Here is a 12,080-nt window from a genome sequence, read left to right on the forward strand (position 1 = left end):
GAGGTGTAGCCGCTAGCCAGTACTGCTTACATCACAGAGGTGTAGCTGCTAGCCAGTACTGCTTACATCACAGAGGTCTAGCCGCTAGCCAGTACTGCTTACATCACAGAGGTCTAGCCGCTAGCCAGTACTGCTTACATCACAGAGGTCTAGCCGCTAGCCAGTACTGCTTCCATCACAGAGGTCTAGCCGCTAGCCAGTACTGCTTACATCACAGAGGTCTAGCCGCTAGCCAGTACTGCTTACATCACAGAGGTGTAGCCGCTAGCCATTACTGCTTACATCACAGAGGTGTAGCCGCTAGCCAGTACTGCTTACATCACAGAGGTGTAGCCGCTAGCCAGTACTGCTTACATCACAGAGGTGTAGCCGCTAGCCAGTACTGCTTACATCACAGAGGTGTAGCCACTAGCCAGTACTGTTTTATTTCTCCCCATCCACCTCCACCTCATCTTCACACCTGGAGTATAATGCCTCAACAAGTCTACGTCATACCATTTGATTCTCATTATTTCTCAGCTTAATAATTATTTAAATTTAATTTCACAAAGACCATCTCCACCTCGTCTTACCCCCTGTGTAAGACTATGGTAGGACTACGACAAGACTATGGTAGGACCATGGCAGGACTATGGTAGGACTATGGTAGGACCATGGCAGGACTATGGTAGGACTATGGTAGGACTATACTATGGTAGGACCATGGCTGGACTATGGTAGGACTATGGTAGGTCCTTCACCCCAAGACAGGAGTAAATCAATTATTTACAGTATATATGTATATATATAGTACAAATTATTTAGAGTCCAGTGGAGCCCAGTGGACAACACATTAAAGTATTTTGCAATGCAATTCCATCATTAGGCCTTTGTGTCAGTAGCACACTATTGTAACAACTAATTGCCTACCTTATGTTTGTGCCACTAGAAAAAATACAGGCCAGCATATCAGGACTCAGGATAAGACCCAGATGCAGACTGTTTGAATCACAGATGTTTATTAACAAAACAGCGTGCAGGCAAACGACAGGTCAAGGGCAGGAAGAGGTCAGGAATCCAGGGTAGAGTCAAAAAGGTACAGAACGGCAGGCAGGCTCAGGGTCAGGGTCGGCAGAATGGGCAAAGAACTAGAAAACAAGGACTAGAGAGAGTACGGGGGGAGAAAACACGGTGTTAGGCTTGACGAGACAAGACGAACTGGCAACAGACAAACAGAAAACACAGGTATAAATACCCAGGGGATAATGGGGGAAAATGGGCGACACCTGGATGGGGGTGAAGACAAGCACAAGACAGGTGAAATAGATCAGGGTGTCACAGCCTCCCTCTGCAGGGGAGAGTACTATTTATCCTTCACAGTATGCATGAGGTGCCTACTGCTATACTCTGGATGAGGAGAAATTCAATGCCTGGATAATAGATCATCCTTTAATGCAGTGTTTTGTTATTGTTGCTTTACCTGGTAACGTTTTTCAGATAATAACAAATTAATAACTGTTTAATAACAACGTTATAGTATTTAGTGTCAATGCAGAGGTTCATCTATTCAAGTAACATGAGATTGTGTGAGATTATGCAGGAGGTTCTCTGGACACGCCCACTAGGCTTTAATTTTTCGCAGTTTAAATCGAAAACCACTCCCCTTTATGCAAATCACTCACCTCCGTCAGCGGAAGCTGGCTATACACTTATTTCCGACAGATATTCCTTTAAAGGCAAATTAAAGCTGTGGGTTGACTGACTGCTAGATGTCCCAGAGGATCCAGTCGATGCACCAAAATACCTTCCGAGGGGACGTAAAAACACTATCGCAACAGTTACGAACAAAGGAAAGAGATAACGACAACTGGGTAAGCATAATGCATGTTTTAACAGATTACATTATTATTATTATTATTGACCAACTATCGTTACCAAGCATCGCAGGTTACTTGCTGCAGCAAAAGGTTTCGCTCGACGGTTACAGTAGCAATGCGATACGTTATACTTGTGTGACAAGCAGCATCGAAATGTTCCGTGGTAGACTATAATAAACGCGTTTCTCTATATGTGTTTTACACTGTACTAGAATGAACGAACTGACAACCTCAAGTTTGTTGATAACGTCGAATACACAGCGGGCTTAATTAGATAATCATTTGGAGTGCTCGTGCAGCTGTCTACGATGGATGCGGTTGACCGTGGCCAGAGTAGACGGACGGTGGCATTACGTTAATTGGCCAGTTGTCAATTACAAATGGTCACGTTAACCTTTTCATATAATACAATAAAAAGGTTCATATAACCATTTACATTATACAGTTAATTATTTCAAAAGCACTCTACAATATATTCCACGAGAGCCAGCTACTATTTTCTACCGTGTCATCCCGTTCAACTACTGTAGATAACGTTACTTTACAGGTGCGCGTGCGCCTGTAAAAAGTAGCCTATATGTTTTGCGTTTGTTTTCACAGAATAACATTGTTATGCATTACTAATATAAAATATACATTTACAATATTTTTTTGCCATGTCTTGTCATGGCATTCATTTAAAAAAAGCATTACATTTGTTTTGTTGCCTAGCGTCATTTTGTACCTACTACGATCGCAGCAGACATGGCTAAAAAAGTAACAGCCCACGCTCAATCCTGTACTATTGTGAAATTGCAATCAACACTAGTCTCCAAATTAGCAATATGCATGTGTAAGGTGATTATGACGCAATTTATATTCAAAGCACATTCTTAAATAGCATATTTCATTCTGTCAAATCGGCCAGTTAATTATACAGTAAAAGCAACCAAGTTTGTTTGTTGACCAGTTTTTCAAAATACATTTGTACCTCTAGCTTTTACTCTTCAGCATAGTACAGTACAAATGATACACCTGTAGTATTCTAATTTACAGCATTGCAATCGGAAATAGTGTAGGAGTAGTGGTGGAATATAGTGTGCTAATTGAGAGGTCTAGCTTTTGATACCCTCGGCGACAATGTCACATACCTCACTCTGAGTGTGTTTGCGCTGGGTAAACAAACCAAACAGCCCACGGTCAGCTCAGCTCTTTACCTGAAAAGTTACCCTTCGCATACTTGAGAATACCTTCCCCCCATAATAGCCTAGTTGCATCACAGTTCATTCTGAGCATACAGATAAAACTAACAGGTAGGGGCACCTTGCATCTTTATCATCATAGAATATCTATCGTTATAGAATATCTATCGTTATAGAATATCTATCGTTATAGAATATCTATCGTTATAGAATATCTTTATAGAATATCTATCGTTATAGAATATCTATCGTTATAGAATATCTATCGTTATAGATATTTCTATCGTTATAGATATTTCTATCGTTATAGATATTTCTATCGTTATAGAATATCTATCGTTATAGAATATCTTTATAGAATATCTATTGTTATAGAATATCTATCATTATAGAATATCTATCATTATAGAATATCTTTATAGAATAGACTATCATTATAGAATATCTATCATTATAGAATCGACTATCATTATAGAATAGACTATCTAGCCTATAGAGCATATGTATCACTAAACTTCAAGGCAAGGAGAGAACAACAAAATGACATGGATGATTGTGGATGTCTTGTTGTTTGGCATTATTCTAACAAGTACTTGACATCTGCTCTATGTACTTGCATCGTGTGAGTCTATATTTACTGCAATGTTCAGGTTCATGTCAGGGAAGTAGTGTGTTGTGTGGAGGACATTGAAATCAGATGTAAATCGCCCTTTGCTGTTTTGGACTGAGATGCAAAACAGAAGGCTAGAGAGAGCCTGCGGTAGGTTCTCTCTTCTGCTGATTACCCAAGTGCCTCGAGGGTGGCGATGCACTGGGTACTTCTTTGCTTTCCAGAAAATTGTGCTAACCTAACCACAATACTTTGTTTGTCTTTCGCAGGTGCCAAGAAGACCACTCCTCTTCTTTTCCAAGAGGACTAGGAGTACGCCGTCTTAGGAACCACTGCTGTTGCAGGCAGTCGTCTGCAGAGGTTACTGTATGAAGCTTTTAAGGCCTTTTTGGTGAGTCTGGGTGTTTTTTTTTTATAGCTCATTCGTTTTTAGACTATTCAGGTTAGATACCAGATCTAGACCATGTAGATAGACACACACACACCCATATACACATACACACACATACAGTACATATACACACCCACACACCCATATACACATACACATACACACACATATACATACAGTATATATACACACATATATACACACACAGACATACACACACAGGTGTCTGTGTGTGTGTATATATATATATACACACAGACATATACACACATATATACACACACAGACATACACACACAGACACATATATATATATATATGTGTGTCTGTGTGTGTGTATATATATACAGACATATACACACAGACATATACACACATATATACATACAGTACATATATACACACATACATATACATACAGTACATATACACACACATATATACACACACACATATATATATATATATATATATATATATATACACATAAACACATATATACATATACATACAGTATATATATATATACACACATATATACACACATACATATACATATAGTACATATACACACACAGACATAGACACACAGACAGACACACATACATATATACACACATACATATACATACAGTACATATACATACACACACAGACATAGACACACACACATATATATATATATACACATAAACACATATATACATATACATACAGTATATAAATATACATACACATACATATACACACAGACATATATACACATACATATACATACAGTACATATACACACACACACACACACAGACAGACACACATATATATATATATATATATATATATATATATACACACAGACATATATACATATACATACAGTACATATACACACACATATATACACACATACACACACAGACATAGACACACATACATATATATATATACATATACACACACAGACATAGACACACATACATATATACACACATACATATACATACAGTACATATACACACACACATATACACACATACACACACAGACATAGACACACATACATATATATATACATATACACACACATACATATACATACAGTACATATATACACACAGACATATACACACACATATATATATAAATATAGATACACATATATACATATACATACAGTACATATACAGACATACATCTACACACATACATCTACACACATACACACAGTACATATGCACACATACATATACACACATTCGTACACATAAACCCATAAACACCCTCTCACACACTCTCCTGACCTGGAACTGTAGTGATGCGGGGTGTGCCGGTCCGGTCCGGTCTGGTTTCAGCTCGACCGTCATGAAGTGAAACCTTTACTTCCCATTAATGCTATTGATTTCTAAACACTCCTGCTGACTCAGCAGGCGGCACCGCTGAAAAGAGATGGCACGAGCCAGGCAACCACAGACCCTTGTTCTTGATTTGTTGCAGACTTTCTATGTTGCGTCACCACCCCTGAATAAAGCCTCAACGACACATGACAGAAAGGTTACTGTCGGAGCTTCAGCTACTAAAGTGGAAGTGTTCTTCCACAAGCCCAGAAGTCACTGGACTGCACCCTCACACAACTTGTCCCTCCAGCACTTTGTGTTCCTCATTGCAGCTTAAAACAGCTGATTAAACCTTTCTGTCTGACTGCTCGATGTGGAGGCATGAGAAATCCTCTTAAATGGGCGAAGAAAGTCTCTTTAAAAACAATGATACGTTTAGTTTTAGGCTATCTTATCTTTGGTTGTATGCTTCTGACAAGGTCTAATTATTTTAATTGTAAATGGACAGTGAGTTTAGAAATGGTATCCCTAATCCTAGGCCTATAGTTAGATTATTTTTTGCTTAACTTGTTGTTGTGGGAGACATTGGATATTAGGGCATATAATATCCAATGTAATGTAACAAAATGTGGAAAAGGGGAAGGGGTCTGAATACTTTCCGAATGCACTGTAAATCAGGCTAAAATAGTTTTTTTTTTGTCTGTGTTTACTTGTTGATGTCACAGTGACTGCTGATGGAGAGCAGACCTGACTCCGGCCACGCGGACACATTGTCGTAGTTCTAAATCAACATCAGGTCACATGCATTCAGCATGATGCTACTGAGGTTTAATAATAGCCCTGGTTCTAATGTAGAGGTCAGATACACACTGCTCCTGTCCTGTTAGCAAAGTGTCTTCATTCGCCACCTTAAGTCTATTATAGTTATCATCCTATACTGAAAAAATTATAAACGCAACATGTAAAAGTGTTGGTCCCATGTTTCATGAGCTGAAATTAAAGATCCAAGAAATGTTCCATGCGCACAAAAAGCATATTTCTCTCAAATTCTGTGCACAAATCTGTTTACCTCCCTGTTAGTGAGCATTTCTCCTTTGCCAAGATAAACCATCCACCTGACAGGTGTGGCATATCAAGAAGCTGATTAAACAGGCTCCTTACACAGGTGCACCTTGTGCTGGGGGACAATAAAAGGCCACTCTAAAATGTGCAGTTTTGTCACACAACACAATGCCACAGATGTCTCAAGTTTTGAGGGAGTGTGCAATTGGCATGTTGACTGCAGGAATGTCCACCAGAGTTGTTGCCAGAGAATTGAATGTTTATTTCTCTACTATAAGCTGTTTAAGAGAATTTGGCAGTACATGCAACCGGCTTTGGAGCGGTAGACCACGTGTATGGCGTTGTGTGGCCGAGCGTTTTGCTGATGTTAATGTTTTGAACAGAGTGCCCAATGGGGACGGTGGGGTTATGGTATGGGCAGGCATAAGCTGACAACGAACACAATTGCATTTTATCAATTAAAATTTGAATGCACGGAAGTACTGTTGACGAGATCCTGAGAAATAGATGTTTTATATAGTGTAGTCTGGGCTCCCGAGTTGCACAGCGGTCTAAGGCTGGAGGAATAGATGAACAGGAGAAGCAGGTGAGTGATGGCTGAAAGGGGATGCAGCTGGCTGATTACAGCTGCCACACGTGGGCATTATTGGACCGGTCATACAATAGAATAGTTGCTATTGCTTACATTTTTTTGAACTGACATTCTAAACATTTTATAACGGGCACCAGCGGGTTCTTTAGGATCGGTAGAGTAGTATTGTTTTCATATGGTAGTATCATATGAAATGGTACTACGGTATTCTAAAATGTTGGTATCATAAGTACAGTATCATGATGTTTTGGTACCGTGATATTACTGTGGTACCGGTATGCCCTGCAACACTACTTAGGATGGACTCTTGGGCTAGTGGCTGGACCCTCTCTCACTCCTCTCTCTCTCTCTCTCTCTCTCTCTCTCTCTCTCTCTCTCTATCACTCCACTCACTCTCTTTCTCGCTCTCCCTCCTCACTGTCTTTCTTCCCATCTCTCTCTCTCTCCCTCCACTCACTGTCTTTCTCCCCGTCTCTCTCTCTCTCTCCCTCCACTCACTGTCTTTCTCCCCGTCTCTCTCTCTCTCTCTCTCTCCCTCCACTCACTGTCTTTCTCCCCGTCTCTCTCTCCCTCTCTCCCTCCACTCACTGTCTTTCTCCCCGTCTCTCTCTCCCTCTCTCTCTCCCTCCACTCACTGTCTTTCTCCCCGTCTCTCTCTCCCTCTCTCTCCCTCCACTCACTGTCTTTCTCCCCGTCTCTCTCTCTCTCTCCCTCCACTCACTGTCTTTCTCCCCGTCTCTCTCTCTCTCTCTCTCTCTCCACTCACTCTCTTTCTCTCTCTCTCCCTCCACTCACTCTTTCTCTCTCACTCTCTTTCTCTCTCTCTCTCTCTCTCTCTCCCTCCACTCACTCTCTTTCTCCCCCTCTCTTTTTCCCTCTCTCTCTCCCTCTCCACTCTCTCTCTTTCTCCCTCTCTCTTTCTCCCTCTCTCTCTCCACTCACTGTCTTTCTCCCTCTCTCTCTCTCTCTCTCTCTCTCCACTCACTGTCTTTCTCCCTCTCTCTCTCTCTCTCTCTCCCTCTCCCTCCACTCACTGTCTTTCTCCCTCTCTCTCTCTCTCTCTCTCTCTCTCTCCACTCACTGTCTTTCTCTCTCTCTCTCTCTCTCCACTCACTGTCTTTCTCCCTTTCTCTCTCTCTTTCTCCCTCTCTCTTTCTCCCTCTCTCTCCACTCACTGTCTTTCTCTCTCTCTCTCCACTCACTGTCTTTCTCCCTCTCTCTCTCTCTCCCTCTCTCTCTCTCCACTCACTGTCTTTCTCCCTCTCTCTCTCTCTCTCTCTCCCTCCACTCACTGTCTTTCTCCCTCTCTCTCTCTCCCTCCACTCACTGTCTTTCTCCCCATCTCTCTCTCCCTCTCTCTCTCTCTCTCTCTCTCTCCACTCACTGTCTTTCTCCCCATCTCTCTCTCTCCCTCCACTCACTGTCTTTCTCCCTCTCTCTATCTCTCTCCCTCCACTCACTGTCTTTCCCCCTCTCTCTCTCTCTCTCTCTCCCTCCACTCACTGTCTTTCCCCCTCTCTCTCTCTCTCTCTCTCCACTCACTGTCTTTCTCCCTCTCTCTCTTTCTCTCTCTCTCTCCCTCCACTCACTGTCTTTCTCCCTCTCTCTCTCTCTCTCTCCCTCCACTCAGTCTTTCTCCCTCTCTCTCTCTCTCTCTCCCTCCCTCCACTCACTGTCTTTCTCCCTCTCTCTCTCTCTCTCTCTCTCTCTCTCTCCACTCACTGTCTTTCTCCCCATCTCTCTCTCTCGATGAACTTGTTTTTCCCTCTCTCCACGCCATGCAGCCTGCTCATAAGGTAGCCAGAGAGCCACATTACCAGTTACATTACCGGTTACATTGCCGGTTACATTACCCGTTACATTACCCGTTACATTCATTACCCGTTACATTCATTACCCGTTACATTGCCCGTTACATTACCCGTTACATTACCCGTTACATGGTCAGTTACATTGCTGCGTCACAACACAAGCTCAGCCAGTCCAGCTCCTATGTAGCCTGCCTTGCAGCAGCAGGAGGATTCTGACTCCACTGAATGGGAAAGTCTAAGATGAGAGACTGCACTACGTGTTGTTCCTGTCTGCGCTCAACCTTGATTCAGGTTGTCTGGTAGTTCTCTGCTAGTCAGGGCTGTGATGTTTGACTCTTGTGACTAAACAGACCTGACTGCTGTCTGTTGTTGCCGCGGGCTGTAATGTCTGTCTGAGATGCCGGTCTACCTGTGTACCCACGCTATGAGTTGATAGTGGAGGGCCCTCCAAACAAGGAAGTATCTACAGGGTACAGTTTGTTTTTATTTGAGTATTGTTGATGATCAGTCACTAGATTGACTAGTGTGTTGTGAGGTTATAATTGAGTATTGTTGATACCTGAGTATTGTTGATGATCAGTCACTAGATTAATTCATGGGTGTGTGTTGTGAGGTTATAATTGAGTATTGTTGATGATCAGTCACTAGATTAATTCATGGGTGTGTGTTGTGAGGTGATATTTGAGTATTGTTGATACCTGAGTATTGTTGATGATCAGTCACTAGATTGATTCATGGGTGTGTATTGTGAGGTTATAATTGAGTATTGTTGATGATCAGTCACTAGATTAATTCATGGGTGTGTGTTGTGAGGTTATAATTGAGTATTGTTGATGATCAGTCACTAGATTAATTCATGGGTGTGTGTTGTGAGGTGATATTTGAGTATTGTTGATACCTGAGTATTGTTGATGATCAGTCACAAGATTGATTCATGGGTGTGTATTGTGAGGTTATAATTGAGTATTGTTGATGATCAGTCACTAGATTAATTCATGGGTGTGTGTTGTGAGGTGATATTTGAGTATTGTTGATACCTGAGTATTGTTGATGATCAGTCACTAGATTGATTCATGGGTGTGTATTGTGAGGTTATAATTGAGTATTGTTGATGATCAGTCACTAGATTAATTCATGGGTGTGTGTTGTGAGGTTATAATTGAGTATTGTTGATGATCAGTCACTAGATTAATTCATGGGTGTGTGTTGTGAGGTTATAATTGAGTATTGTTGATGATCAGTCACTAGATTAATTCATGGGTGTGTGTTGTGAGGTGATACCTGAGTATTGTTGATGATCAGTCACAAGATTGATTCATGGGTGTGTATTGTGAGGTGATACCTGAGTATTGTTGATGATCAGTCACAAGATTGATTCATGGGTGTGTGTTGTGAGGTGATACCTGAGTATTGTTGATGATCAGTCACTAGATTGATTCATGGGTGTGTATTGTGAGGTTATAATTGAGTATTGTTGATGATCAGTCACTAGATTAATTCATGGGTGTGTGTTGTGAGGTGATATTTGAGTATTGTTGATACCTGAGTATTGTTGATGATCAGTCACTAGATTAATTCATGGGTGTGTGTTGTGAGGTGATACCTGAGTATTGTTGATGATCAGTCACAAGATTGATTCATGGGTGTGTCTGGTGAGGTGATACCTGAGTATTGTTGATACCTGAGTATTGTTGATACCTGAGTATTGTTGATACCTGAGTATTGTTGATGATCAGTCACTAGATTGATTCATGGCTAAGTGTGGTTATCAATGGAGACAGACTGCTCAGGTTTTTTCTATCGTCATGCCCCTCTTGAAATGAGAGATGCAGGAGGTTTTCCCCCCTTTCTCCCTCCCTCAACCCCTCTCTCCCATAATGTGTCTCCACTCCAACCCAGGCAACTCACTCAGAAGCTTGGGTGACAGGACTTGGCAGCGGTTCAAGAACAACATTAAGGCAGCAGCCATCTAGTGAGTAAGAACATCTCCTCTCAGACAACAAATGCATTGTGGCTGGTTTGGTATGAAAGGTTTCCTTGTAGTGTTTACCTGGGCCAGATCTATTTGGATAGGGTTGATATGAGATGCCTCCATCTTGACACACAGGTTGGTCATTGTTCATTTAGTGATGATGTAGAGAATGAAGACTTCTCAAGATAAGCCTAACCTTACTGGTTTTGTTTGTCATTCATTTAAATGTGCAATTGTTAGTGAGGTATGATAACCATAATAGTTTTTTTGTGTTGTGCATTGTCAGCTGTCTATGGTTTAGATTAAGAATAGATAGGTGATGATGACAGCCTAGTTTACACACAGATACCTGAACATAGAAATAGAGACTGCACGGAGTATACCAAACATAAGGGACACCTTCCTAATATTGAGTTGCATGGAAAGAGCAGGTGTTCTTAATGTTTTGTATACTCATTATAGTTCTACTGTGATTGTGACGTCTGCCAGGTTTGTCGTGGATCTGTCATGGAACATCTTATGGCGAGCACCAGAGCAGCATACTCGTTTGAGGACTGATTTCAAGGTATGAAACATGTATGTTTTTGTCAAACCTCTCCTTCCGCCCCATACAGTTTAGCCAGCTGTGTCCTGCTACTGTGAACTATACTGTATGATGATGGAATTCAACAGGTTTGTTTTAGTTACACGTGTGCTTGGTTTTATAATAACCTGACCTTGGTTGATTAGGCTAGACTTACGGAAGTATAAAATGATAGGCCTTCAGAAAGTGTTCATACCCCTTGACTTTTTCCACATTTTGTTGTGTTACAGCCTGAATTCAAAATGGATTAAATATTTTTTTTTTCTCACCCATCTACACACAATACTCACAATGACAAAGTGAAAACATGTTTTTATAATTTTATCCAATGATTTTAAAGAAGAATCAAATACAGAAATATCTACATATTCACACCCAACTGATGTTAGAATCACCTTTGGCGGTCTCTGAGTTTTGCACACCTGGATTGTACAATATTTGCACATTAGTCTTTAAAAAAGATCTGTCAAGTTGGTTGTTGATCATTGCTAGATAGCCATTTTTAAGTCTTGCCATAGATTTTCAAGCCGATTTCAGTCAACTGTAACTAGGCCACTCAGGAACATTCAATGTCTTCTTGGTAACTCCAGTGTAGATTTTGCCTTGTGTTTTAGGTTATTGTTCTGCTGAAAGGTGAATTGATCTCCTAGTGTCTGTTGGAAAGCAGACAACCAGGTTTTCCTCTAGA

General features: G+C 41.0%; 1 protein-coding gene across 1 annotated transcript in view; it reads left to right on the forward strand.

Moving 5' to 3' along the window:
• Nucleotides 1–1,655: 1,655 nt before the first annotated feature.
• Nucleotides 1,656–12,080, forward strand: part of LOC110496879 (polyamine-transporter SLC45A4) — a 66,597-nt gene continuing 56,172 nt past the window's right edge. The window contains exons 1-2 of the mRNA XM_036953470.2: nt 1,656–1,850; nt 3,917–4,038. The gene's annotated coding sequence lies outside the window, so the exon portion shown is untranslated. The remainder of the gene's footprint in view (nt 1,851–3,916; nt 4,039–12,080) is intronic.

Source organism: Oncorhynchus mykiss, chromosome 18, assembly GCF_057628025.1.
Source record: "Oncorhynchus mykiss isolate SJ-2025 chromosome 18, ASM5762802v1, whole genome shotgun sequence".
NCBI lineage: Eukaryota > Metazoa > Chordata > Actinopteri > Salmoniformes > Salmonidae > Oncorhynchus > Oncorhynchus mykiss.